This window comes from Terrapene carolina, unplaced genomic scaffold (assembly GCF_002925995.2).
Source record: "Terrapene carolina triunguis isolate 2854851 unplaced genomic scaffold, T_m_triunguis-2.0 Scaffold232, whole genome shotgun sequence".
Taxonomy (NCBI): Eukaryota; Metazoa; Chordata; order Testudines; family Emydidae; genus Terrapene; species Terrapene triunguis.
The window spans coordinates 3,301,494-3,315,690 of NW_020664583.1; positions in this window are offsets into that span (position 1 = coordinate 3,301,494).

Below are 14,197 nucleotides of genomic sequence, written 5' to 3' on the forward strand. Positions count from 1 at the left end.
CTCTCAGAATCAAGTTTTTAGGGAAACAGAAACACATGTGATCTATATGTCCAATCAAAATAGCTCAGATTTTCAATATCAAATACTACCATTAAACTGCTCACCAGTAAGCTAAAGGTCAAGAATTATTAGCCACAATTATTCAGTGAGTAATTTCAAATAATAACTAAATGAGAATAAGTGTCTCATTCATTGACAACTTGAGTAGTCCAAAAGAGGTGAGATTCATCTGATCCATTTGCATTTAATTTCAGAGTTTGCTCAGCTATAATAAAAATACTTAGCACTTTTATATTACTTTACCTGTTAAAATTCTGTACTCCCATTATATAATGAATTTAAATGAAGTTTAAATTATACTTTTTTCACAGAAATGTCAATAACTCTGCAACAAGCCAAGAAGAAATTCCGGGTTGACTGGGATGGATCGAGGCCAAGTACATTTAATGAGGGAAGGAAGGAAGATGTTTTTCATAGTGGGATTAGAGAGGCTTTTAAAATACATACTTTTGGCAGAGCAGTTCATTCAGACCATTCTTGGTTGCTCTAGGTAAAATAATGTGTGGCAAGAGGCGATCTTCATAATCTAGGATTTGCACATTTTAAAAATAATCTGGAAATACCGGTACTTGAGTCCACTCAGCTATTGGCTGCAGGTATAATATGGTTGCACAGGTGGTTCTACTGGTCCATTTCTTATATTTTTCCTTTTTGGATATTCACTTATCTTGCTTGACTTTGCGTTCCCCCTATGTTGTTGTTGCTATTTATTTATAAATGTTGCAAAGAAATAAATCTCACAGGCCTTCAGAGAGAACAGTCACACAGATTTTTCTCTTTCATGAAAATCTTGCATTAAGAAGAATAAAATTGGGTTGTGGCTTCTATTGTTTCTAGCTATTTCACTAAATAAAGGGGTTTAATTTCTCCTTGCCCTTGGGCCTGAAAGAAAGGTGCTTAGCAAACCCACTTGTCTTTATCCAGGTCTATAGATCAAAGACTTGCTGAAAGGCAGCTATTATCACATTCTAGCATAACCTTACCTAGCTCTGAGGGCAATGCTGTTGTATAACATCTGTTACATTCAAGCAAGTTGGGGGTTGCTCAAGCTGCACTGTGCATGAAGAGAGCATTGCTGAACAGATGGCAAAATCTACACCCACCCACAAATGAAGGCAGGCTTCTCTGTGCAGGGAATAGAATATCTATGAGAGACCCTTATGTCCAGCACATGGAATCTGGGAAATAAAAGTGTCTAAAGCTAAGGCACAAAGGGTAGGATTAACGAAGGTGCCACTGGCATTCACAGAACCCCTGCTCAGCTGCCTCCTAACCCGGCAGACATCTAAAGTCCATAGGCACCTACATTTCAATGGGCTGGGTCCATGGACAACCGAGTGAGTCCTGACACTGCCCAGCAACTGGGCATTTAACTTGTACCTAAGCCCGAGCAGGATTCGCAAAGTAGGCCTTTCCCCACCTATCCTGCCTTCAGGGTCTGCTCAGGTAGATGTGCTTAGAGCACACCTAATCCCCCACAAATCATGCCAGTGGTGTCCTTAGAACTAGTGGCTAAAGCTAAGAGCACTCACTCAGAATGTAGGAGACCCAGGTTCAAATTCCTCCTGCCTGCTGTGGAGCAGAGATTTGAATTTGGATCTCCCACCTTCCAGGTGAGTGCCCCAAACGGTGGGCTATGGGGTATTCTGGGGCAGGCTTGCCTGTTGAAGCTGTTCCACAGTGTGTCAATATTGATTGGGCTATAGAGAGAGTGACTCTAGCCCAGTGATTAGGGTACTCAGCTGGATAGTAGGAGACCCATGTTCTAGTCTCTCTGCTCTAATGACTGTTTATATATGCAGAGTGGAAAAGCTTCAACAGGTGCGACCTGCTCCAGAGTACCCCCCAGCCCAGGGGTTAGGGCACTCACCTGAGAGGTGGAGATGCATGTGCCTGCTCCACATCAGGCAGAGGGGGAATTTGAAACTGGGTTTCCCACATCCCAGCCCAGGATGTGCACTAACTACTGGGCTAAAGGTTATAAAGGGGGTGGCACCACTTTCTCCCCCAGTTTATCACAACACCCCGCCATCCTGCAGGGATTAGGCAGCATTTCCCATTGGCTGGCTTAGGCAGCTCCTTGCTCAGCATGCTGGCTTTTGTGAATCCCATTCTAAGGAGCCTGTCTCTCCCTAGGCATCATATAAGAAGCCTGAGTACCTAACTCAGGGTTATGTTGGGGGCAAACCCCTAAAGCCTGTTTGTAATATTGATTTATTGTGTTTTGTTTTATTTGATTGGAATCCATTTTGTTTATAAAGGAATCCATTTTGGATATAAATGGAGTGTTTAGTCACTAGATGTGGCTAGACAGACAGACAGTTGGGACATTTTCCCGCCTTTTTCTTAACGGTTAATGGAACCTTAAGCTGTAACCAAATACCAGACCTAACCAGATTTTCCCGGGGGCTCTAGGGAGTTTCCTCCAAGAACTTCCTGCCCTAGAACTTTTAAATAGAGGGCAGTTACCCCAGACCAGGGTTGCCCATTCTAGTGGCAGAACGTGCAGGTTGCTTTCACAGGTACTCAGGAAGACTCCGATACTTACCATCATCAGCATTAGCCAGATGCCTGGAAGCTGCCTAAGATTCGCATGCCACCCGGAAGAAGCCTGCCACTATACCATCTGAAAAATTGAAGGAGGGAGAAACAAGTCATCGAGGGACGCCTTAGTGCTCCTCTCCGGAGGCTCTGAGAGAGTCAAAGGATTGAGGTCCTAAGCGACCGCCGGAGGGTGATTGTCTACAATATATTTACTTACCTTGTATTCCCATGGGTATAATTTGAGTCCTGGCTTTAGGCCACCTTATTCCGAGTTATTGTACCTGTAAGAGAGAGAAATTTCTGTTGTTACGGTATGCGTCTTTTCCCAATTCTTTCATTGTACCTCAGTTTCCCCATAATAAAACCCCAGTTGTTAGGTTCACATACATCGATTCCATCGCTTCATTTCTATAGAGGGGATGGGGTGGGGGGTGAAGAGTATACTTATTGTGGATGGATTGGTATCTACCCAGGTGACAGATACTGGAGTTTACAGTAGGAACCAGAGAATCTGTCTTCTGTTAGGGGATTCCTTGCAGCCTTATCTGTTATTATCTATTATTATTTTCCTGACCTAACAGTTATGACTTCCTTCCTTCCCAAAGTTAGATGTTGCAACGCTTAGCATGACAGCACCTTAATCTCCCTTGTGACTCCCACCCAAAGGCGTTTGGAGCTCCAGTTCCCAGACAAGTCAATGGGAGCTGAGGAACAAACTCCCATTCCTGCCTTTGAAAATCTGCCTCTAAATACTTACATATTTCATGATACAATATTTAATATTGTGGTGGAGCGATTGCTGATCCGTAGTTAAAGCTGTGTTATGTAACATCTGGATTCTAAGACTATTTGCATATTCATTCTGTTAATATTGCTGTATCATTGCTTTTTACATATGTAAATATGCAAATAGGAATCCCTCATAATATTGTCTGTCATACTATCCACATGGAAAGAATTTAAAATGTGGAAACTGACTATCCTGAAATACTGTGAACACCATTAAAAATAATAAATAAAATCCTTAACTGTGCAATGGGATTTTATTTAAACTTTGTATTCAAAAGACCTAGACTAGATGATCCAGTAACTACTGTGACCACTTTAATTGCCAGGGAAGGCAAGTGTTATTTAATGTTTGTTGAATAGCATTCATCATATGATCTGTTTCAGCTTTTGTTCTTTGTTTGTTTTCCTCATTTTGCTTTAAAGTTAATATTTTTGAGAGCAAATAACAGTACTTCTGAGTTGCGTTAAGTGACAATACTAACTGCAGGCCCTCTGACTAGATTCATTTGAGATGTGCAACCACTGCACCACCTTTGTTTGCCCTTTGAAGAAGGTACAGTTGAATGTCAGCCAATAATCACACTGAAATACTAAGCAACCACATTGAATAATCGGGTATAAAATGAATGGTAGTAGCAGCTCTACAGAAAGAATTGGCTTCTGCTTAAATGCAATGAGGGCAGATCAATCTTATTTGGCGTGTGGGGGATGTATTTCATTTTGTCTTTTTTGAAAGGTCCTTTTATGTGACTGATCATTTTCAAATGTTAGTTAACCTTTCTCTATGAAATCTCATTCATAGACTGATACTGAGTAAAGATTCATCAGATGCCATGCACTCATGGCTGTCATTGTATCTCTTCAGTTGGTGATGACTCAACTGGCCCATTATGAAGCAGAAATCTCTTAGGTTGAATTAGAAATAGTCATAATGCATGTGGCGAATTTTATCTTCAAATCAGGCCTTTTAATCAAAGACGAGTAGAAGTGGTGTCTGAAATGAAAAACAACTGGCTTTATCATGAAAAACTTTGGATTATTCCATGTCTACCTCATTTTTCTTTCAATAAAAGGGCATTATTTTCTGACTAATGATTTATTTTGTCTTTATCTGGTTTTGCATGGGAGGCATTATTTTAAATTCACAATATCTTAGAACTGTTGCCTAAAATACAGTAGATTAATCATAACCTCTGTGATTATCACTTGTATGACAGTAGTGCCTGGGTACATGAGGACCCCATTATGCTCAAGCTAACAGTATGTCCAATGAAGCCATTGGTGAACAGGGTCTATAGAACAAGAAGATGCATTGCTCACCAGGTGTCATTCCTCCTTCTCTAAGGATATGACTTCACTGCGCAGTTAGGTTCAGTTATCTACATGTAGTGCCTCCTCTCCACCCGGTTACCTTCTTTAATGCCAGTCTGCTTACAGGTATTGATGGACAGGTCTGGGTTCTTCTGGATCTCGCCACCCACTCAGCAGGGTGTATCTGCTTTATTTTTTCCTATGAATTTATTTGGTGGTGCCTCCACCCCCCTTGCTCCTTCCTGGCATGGGCAGCTTGGGAGGAAAATTCTAACTACAGGGTAATCCCCAGTTATTTGCCAGATAGTTGGAGACTCCCAAGAAATAACACAAACACATACAATATATTCAACACAATAATTATATTAAACAGGAGACAAATATAACATAACAGGGCAAAACACTGTTGTTAGGGTCACTGGTGCCCACGCTGCTAATACCAGTGACTTTCCCCAGTCACGTGACTTGATGTAGCAAATGTAAGATTAGTGTCCCATTGGTACGCGTACTTTGTTGGGGCTCTTGATGACCTATGACCACAAAATTCTTCTCTGCAGTGGTTTAGCAGTGTGGCTGACTGGGTTCAGGACAGCCAAAAGGACTCACAAGTGGGAGAAGGTGGTAAATCCCTCCACAGGTTTAATATGCAGCAGGTTGTAAAATCCCCAAACCCTTACTCTCTGGCTTGAGGACACAGTTCAGGGAGTAGGGGGTCCCCAAAACAAATTCCCTGACTAACTAACTAACAGATGGTGCACTCACAAACTCCATGAATGATCCTCAGGTTCAGAGATGACTCTGGACTCCTCAGTCACCTCAGAGGGGCTGATCTCTGCTGGCAGGGATCCTCTTCAAGCAGGAATCAGGCTGCTTTGGTCCCAGGATTTCCCCTCATCACAAAGGGGTGCAGGGCTGAAGGTGCAGATTACACAACTACACTAAAATCCAAACTGTAGTCTCCTAGCCCAGCGTCCAGACACACTCACAGCAGGCAGCAGCCCTGGACTTGCAGCCAGAGCAGAGCTGTCCATGTGGTGACTGGTCTCACCTAGGGAGCTGGCGGGCTAACTCAGCCTGGCTGGGGAAGTTTCCCAGCAAAACTCTACAAACTGGGAGTCATCAGTGGAGAAGGAAAAGCCCAGTGGAGGGATCTTGCTTTCGGGTTCCTAGCGGCCAATTTTCAGGGGGAACCCTGCATGCAGGCCTGGGACTCACCAGCTCCCCACACAGCCAGTCCTGCCCTTGCCCTGGCTGGCTCCAGACTGACTCAAAATGGCTTCTCCCCTTTCCTGAACTCCCTGGGAGGGGCATCTCACTCCCTATTGGTTGCCGGGCAGACTCTGATTTTGCCTTGGCTCCCCCTCCCTACCAGGGACAGTGTGCCTCTCCCTGAGCTGCCAGCCGACAAAGCCCCAGGAATCTAGGTAATCTCCCTGGGGGTTACATATACTTGAGTTATTTCTTTCAAGTTAGCCTAGTTTGAGTGAGAGCAGCCACCCTGCTAAATAACACTGGAGCTGCTATGTCCACACTGGTGACGCTAGGACTTCTGGGGGCATATCCCATAGTTCCCTGTGCTTCAGGAAGCTGGGTGGCTCTCTGAATTCTTTCCCAGTCAATTGTGGGAGAAGTTATCTGTTCTTTCTGGGCACATGGGGGGAATTGTGGGAAAGCATTGGAAGAGCAGGGGCATGTAAGTGATGCTAACTTGTGTCCACACCAGAGAATGGTCATGTTAGCAACTGACTGGTTGTGCTAACTCAGGCTGTAGCATACACCTCCTGACAAGCCAGCCAACTTGAGTTACAAGCATCACCACACTTGCATTAGGGGTTGTTGTGTGTGGATAAGGATCAGGGCCAACACTCCTGTTGTAGCTTGTGTTAACTTTGCAGTGAAGACAAACCCTAAGCTATCACTTCTACTGTGCTTAGAGAAATAGGTGCCCAATGCACAGACTGAGCCAGCTGAGCCTGACTCTGAGGAGTAGCTCAAAGTGTGGGGCAGAAGGCATCTCTTCTCTTATATCGTGGAGTAGCTGCTCGGCTATCCTTGTGCTAGTTCAAGTATGGAATAACCTGTGTGTGGCACCTGTACCCCATAAGTAAAAGGAAACCACTGATCCTAATTTCAGTGTACTCCTGACCCAACAAACCTGATCAGCTGTGGCATGCAAGGAGTCCTTGCAGAGCTGAGTTGTTGTGTGTGCTCTGTGTGGGCACCCCAAATCCTGTTCATCCTCTTCTGTAATGGTACCATGCCCATAAAAAAAAGGGACAGTATTTGAGTTGTGTAGCTTATTACTCAAGTAACAGATATCTCTGTTATAAAGAGTGTGGTACAGGCAACAATCTTCCTAAATATTTTCTTCACTGAAGTCTTTAAACATAATGTGATTATAGGATAAAGAAAAGGTGGGATGCTGTTTCCAACCACAAAATTTATAATGTTTGATTCTGAATGGCAAACACTTCCTCTGCAAATAATAGCAGATGTGATTGTAGAACTATGGTTTGTTCATAAATATTTACAGTTCTTGAAAGCATGGATGCCGGAAAAATATTTTCGTTTAAAATAAAACAAATCCTCTAATGCCAAATGGTGCTCCCAGTAGTCATCCGCTGAGCTTCCTGTAGTCGAAAATTGTCAGCTTCAGCAATGTTCCCACCTGAAATACAATTCCGTAAATTTGCCATAGAAATGTTCATGAAAGAGAAGGGGGAAATGTATCATACCGTATGACTTATGTAGACAGGACAAAATACTAGTGACTATATGCTAGGAACATTGTGCTGACAGAGAGGGATCAGAAGGCTTGGGTGGAATTTTCCATCTAAACATTCTGTGGGTCGGATTCTAATCTAAAGCAGAGTAGCAGTGGTAAAATCAGTGGTCTTTACTACTGTGCTTAATCCCATTGGTTTTTGAATGGTAGTAAGCGCTACATAGGCAGTAAGTGTTTGCAGGATTGGGCTCATAGTCCTTGCTGAGTATTTGTGACTTTGCTTGGTTTGGAATGGGGCGGGGGGAAGGGAAAGGTTTTGCATTAACCAAGATATTATGACTTGCAAACTGTATGCTGAGGATATGCAGTAGACATATTCTTTAACATTACAGGTGTATCTTAAAGCAAAGACTGCTGTGCAAGTGTCTGCAGCTAGGTAAGTGTGCAGATATGTGCATGCTTGTTGACTTAAAGAATTCAGTGCCTGGGGTCTCTTGTCTTTATACACACACACACACTTTCCTCCTTTTGCCTTTCCATCCTTTTTCCCTTCTAACAGGGAGAGGCCTGGGACAGAGCCGGGGTCCAGCACCTCCTGGCCGGCACCGGTGTCTCCTTGAATAAAGCACATGGTGACTAGCTGGTGTGGAAATTTTTAATCAAAATTTTTCTTATACCATCTAAGAATGGAAGGCAAGTGCAAACAGGAAAGAAAATACACAGATGGAAATCGAGGCTTCCAACAGAAGTGGGAGAATAAGTAATTTTTCGTTGAACGTAATGGTAAGACCATGAGTCTTCTTTGCCAGACGTGTGTCTCTCAGTTCAAACCTTCAAACCTGCAGTGTCATTTTGCTTCTAGCCATGCACATATGGATCAAGAATTCCCACAAGGTTCTGAACTCCACACTTTAAAACTGAAAACTTTGAAAAAACAAACAGATGTAGAAGCCAAGTTCTTCACCAGATTTGCCAACCGATCACAGACTGTAACATTAGCCTCCTATTATGTGGCCTGGCACATAGCCTGTGAGAAAAAGCCCTACTCTGAAGGAGAGTTTATAAAAACGTGCCTCACTGATGTTATTTCAATCCTGTCACCAGAGAACAGGAATCTACAGAAGAAAATTTCTGGCCTGCAGCTTTAACATCACACAACAGAACGCAGAATCTCCGACCCGAACAGTGACATCGAATTGCAACTGCAATCACAACTTCAGCAGTGTGAGTATTTGAGCATCACTTTGGATGAGTCATGCCATGCACAGGTAAACCTTATTATCGGTATTTGTCCGCACTGTGTCTGATGACTGTGTTGTAATGGAAGAACTCCTCGATTCCATGTCACTAAAGGACAGAACTCGTGGACGAGATTTAAAGGAGGCGTTGATGTTGGTAGTTGTGAAAAGCCACTTGCCTTTACAGAGGCTCACTGCCATTGCAATGGATGGGGCTCCATCCATGTGGGGATCTGTGAATGGATTAGTTGGGCTTTGTAAGTCTGACAAGAGCTTTCCCAAATTTTGGACATTTCACTGTATTATTCATCGGGCGCAACTGATATATATAAATCTCAAATTTGATCACATCATGAAACCTGTCCTGCACATTATGAATTTCATTCTCTCAAATGCACTCAGTCACAGACAATTTCAAAATCTAATTGAAGAACTTGATGAAGATGACTCCCCTGCTGTTTCACTGTGCAGTTCGATGGCTCTCAAGAGGTAAAGTTAATTCCCGTTTTTTTGAGCTCCTGAACCCAGTAAAATTGGTTATGGAAGAGAAGCACAGAATACACCCTGAACTTACAGATCCTGGATGGGTTTTAAAGTTGGCATTACTTACAAGGAAAATTCTGGTTGCTGTCTGATCTAGTGCAAGGCGTATTTGCATTCCTGAACAAACTGCAGTTGTTTCACAGACAAATGCTTGAGGGACAGCTGACATACTTTCCCTCAATGGCACAACTTCAAGCCAGATCAAAAGAAGATACAGCAGAACCCCTAAAATGGAGCACAACTAGATATGCAAGCATGAGTAAAGATCTTAAGGACAGTTTTGAGGAAGGATTCCAAAATTTGTAGCAGAAAAGACCTTAGATCAGATTTCTGATTGACTCTTTTAGTGCTGAAGCCAATTGTCTGTAGCCCCCTTTAGTCACTGATAAAGCAACATCCCAGATGGAAATAATAGAACTTTTGGAAGATGACAGATTGAAATCTGTTCAGAAGACACAGGGGGACACTTACTTTCTGGGAATCTGTACCAAAGGATAAATACCCCAACATCAGAGGTGCAGTCCTAAAATTAATCTTGATGTTTGCCTCAACCTATCTTTGTGAGTCTGTTTTCTCAACACTCAAACATGTGAAATCCAAGCACCGATCCGTTTTGATAGACAGCCACTTAAGAGAACTACTGCGTGTGAGCACAACTGAACACAAACCAAACTTCAAGGAAATTGTTGAAAGCAAAGATTGACAGACTATATATATATATATATATACAGAGAGAGAGAGAGAGACATATAGATATATGTATATAATCATTACATATTACTGTGGCTCTTTGGCAATGTACATTGGTAAATTCTGGCTCTTTCTCAGGCTCAGGTTGGCCACCCTTGGCCCACAACAAAGTCAGGGTCCAAGTATTCTGACTCCATGGCTGAGCATTAATCCACACAAGACATGCCATTGACTTTGATGGGAATCTTATGGGTAAGTTTCTACCAATTGTTCAATTTCAGTATCATTCAGAATTTAATGCCTTTCATTTCCTCCTCCTGCTCCTTCTGGCAAAATCAGCACTGTTTTTTCCATCAGTTGGCGATGAGAAGGTCAAACAATTTAAGGCACACACCATTGTTAATGTGATTAACAGGAAGGAAGTTGCATTTGCAAGGAGGGGCAGAATGAGTTTGGGTGTTTCCTGGTACTGTCACACAATAATCACATCTGCAGTGTGTTAGGCTCTGACAGGGATGGAGCATGTCCTAAATCCAGCTCTCCCAGAGCAATTATGTCTTGTGTAGCCAAATTACTTAGCGTACATCAGGCATCAGTGATATCTAATTGGATACTCTTGTAGTGCTTTGTTAGACTACCATTGATTTTTCAATGGCACTAGTCAAAGGTCATCTTATAATTCCTCACAGTGAAACAGCCAGGTCTATAAACAGCAGACTCCTTTTGTTGCAGTCTCACAATTATCTCTGATGGGAAATAATTAGTTGGAAATCTTGCTGATTTGTAGGAGGCTATGCAGCCATCATAGACAGTACACAACTGTCTGATTTCCAGCACTCTTTGAAGAACATGTCACCTTAGACCAGCATTACTCACTGTATACAATTCTTAACAAACAAGAAAGAGGTAAACAAAATATTGCTCTCTTTCCCAAAATTAATTGCATATGTATTTACCATTTTACAGTTATATATTCTTAAGACCCTTAAATATAACCTTTTGTACCAGTGAGATTTTTGATATTTTCTCTGCAAAGTCTCGGAACAATACCACGCCGTTGTTGATAAATACATTAGTGAAAAGACTGACCACCTGAATCCTTGGGCCAGGTCTTAAGTTGTGATGTGAGTGTTATAAGAGGTCTCCTTTAAGAACAGTTGTCCTGAGGGCCAGCCAACTGCTCTCCTTATGGGAAAAAATACTCATGTAAGGACTATATCTTTCAAACAAGAAAAAGCTGGTCTAATACATTTGGTCTGTCTGGAAAAAATTTTGATTTTTTTTTCATCTCCAATCAGGACAAACTTCATTTAAATGAAGATCCAAAAACATCTTAATTTCAGGTCAGTTAAAAAACATTCTGTCAATTTTAACCATTGTAAACAAACAAACAAAAATTAATATAAAATCAATTTTGAAATGAAAAATCTTTTTGAAACAAAAAGTTGAAACTTTACAGTCTGAAAATGTCAAAATGGTTTTGACCGTTAGAAATATGTTTTCTTTTTTCAAAAGAAAATTTTGTCAATCGATAACAGTTTTGTGAAAATTTCAGTTTAAGTGAAACAACATTTTCCAATGAAAAACTGTTTCAGTAAAAATCTTTCAACCAGCTGTAGTGCTGATAATGCCAGATGCCTGATCTTTTATGATTTTCCAAAATCTCATAATCATGGGGTAGTATACTTATACAGTTGGATTGTAGCTTTATGTTACAGAACTGTTTGACTTGAGTTCAGAATGAATTGTTTAATTCATGCCAGAATTTCTGCATGTACAACAGAGCTGTTCAGACACTTTAGACTGGACTGCTCATTGTATAGCGAAAGGTGTGATCAGTCATCAGTAAAGAATGGCAGTACAAAATAACAATAGCAATTTGATTTTGGTATTACTGTGCTGTTTGAGATGGAAGATCCTAACTGAGTGGGTTTTTATTTTATTTTTTTTTTTTAAGAATGATGAATGCCTCGCGGCTCAGAATAATTTGATTTCAATAATATAATATTAAACCCTGAGACGTGCTGACCTCCAGGAAATCCCATTAACAGGGTGCTCTGCACACCTCTCCTGATTTGGCCCATGAAAATTATGTATATATATTTTAAAAAGTAATTAATATGTTTGGCTTAGGTTGAATTGTGTCAGCTGGACAAAAGGTGAGACTATAATCTAATAATGAATGATAACCAATGTGCCAAGGGTTAGCTGATTTATTGGTTATGATTGATTAAACCTCTTAGAAGAAAAGGCAAGAATAAAACTATTTTTTCCAGTTAAAACAATATTTGAACAGTGTTAACAGGTCCATCAATCACATTAATGTAGCTATTTTTGGGAAAGGGCATAGGGAATTTTAAAGCAAAATATATAATGGAGTTTAGAAGTGAATGAGGTTTAACATATCTTGCAGGAGAAGCCAAGCTCTCCCAAGAAAATGTTTTGCCTCGTTTGCCATATCCAATGAGAGTAGTACCTGAGTCTTGTAGTGGCAGAATATATGGTGGACAACACCATCAATCTACCTGTCACTCAGGCCTGTCACCTGGGTATCCTCTTCAACTTGGACTTCTCTCTAGGTCCTCACATCCAGGCTCTATCTGAGTTTTGCAGATACTTTCTGCATGACATTTCTAAGATATGGTCTTTGTTACCCATCTACACAGCTAAATCTCTTGCCCAGGCTCTCATCTCACATCCCTGTTACTGCAACCTCCTTTTCTCTGGCCTTGACAAATGTAGTCTTGCCCCACTGATATGTTTTCACAACAGTCCATGATATCGGTCTCCAGTGCCTGCTCGTTAAACTTTCAAACAAGCACTTTTGTGTTTTCTCCTATGCTGCCCCATGTGCTTGGAGAAGATGCCTGTCAAATGAACTTCTTATCCTCCTTTAAAAGCCTCCTTAAAACTCATATGCCATGAGGCCTACAAAATACTTGACTTTGATTAGGCTGCTGAAATGCTGAGACCACTGCCTAGTATGCTGCCAAATAATGTCGCATTGTTTCCTTATACTTCCCCCTTCCCCCAATTTGTCTTTATCCATCTGTTGTCTCTTGCCTTATACTTAAATAGGAAGTTCTTGGGGCAGGGACTGTCTTTCTGTTCTGTGTTTATACAGCACCTAGCACAATGGGGTCCTGGTCCATGACTGGGGTCCACAAGTGCTATGATACAAATAAATAATAATGTTTTGTGGGTGTGCTGAAATATCATGTCTTTCCATCATAAAATCATTGGAAACAAGGTATCGTATTTTTAATATTAGGTACTAACTGAGATTGGGATCCCGTTGTGCTAGGTGTTATACAAACACAGAGCAGTAGACAGTCCCTCATCTGAAGACCTTAAACATCTTAGTAGTTTTTGGTCTACTGCATGGCTATGGTTAAAGGTCAGAAAACATGACCTGTGAGGAAAGATTGAAAAAAACTGGGTTTGTTTAGTTTGGAGAAGAGAAGACTGGGTGGTGTGGGGGCAGGGACTAACAATCTTCACGTATGTAAAAGGTTGTTATGAAGAGGAGGGTGATAAATTGTTCTCCTTAACTGCCATGGACAGGACAAGAAATAATGAGCTTAACTGGCAGCAAGGGAAATTTCGGTTAGTTAGGAAGGCTCTTCCTAAAGTCTGTAAGGGTAGACGAGCACTGGAACAAATTACCTAGGGAGGTTGTGGGATCTTTGTCTAACCTGTTTTTAAAAAACCCTCTAATGACAAATACCTGCCAAGGATGGTCTAGCTCAGTGATACTCAGACCTCATTGGTTCAGAAGCCAAGTTAGCGATCAACATTACCCGTAAGAGCTGCAGTAGTGTGAATTCATTGTTTCATTTACTATAGTACTGTATAGGCATATTTAAACAGGATGACTGGGGAAATATTTAGTTTTTTATATATATAATTCTCACAGCAAAGTGACTGACAAAAGTATTATTATTCTGTCAACTACATTGATTAATAACATGGTAAAAGCATCCTGATTGGTTAATAACATAGTTTATTAATTAAATTTTGATCCCATCATTTTGTATTTATAGTTGGGATTATGTTTTCCAAAGTGCATTTCTTTGCATTTATCGACATTGAATTTTATCTGCCATTTTGTGCCCAATCACCCATTTTTGTGAGATCCTCTTGTAACTCTTAGTTTTAGAATTAAATGACTGCTATCTTGAGTAATTTTGTATCATCCACAAACTTTGGGAGGACCTTCCCTCTTATCCCATGACTGCTTAGTTTCCTTGAGAGCCTTTGGTGAGGGACCTTCTCAAAGGCTTTCTGAAAGTCCAAG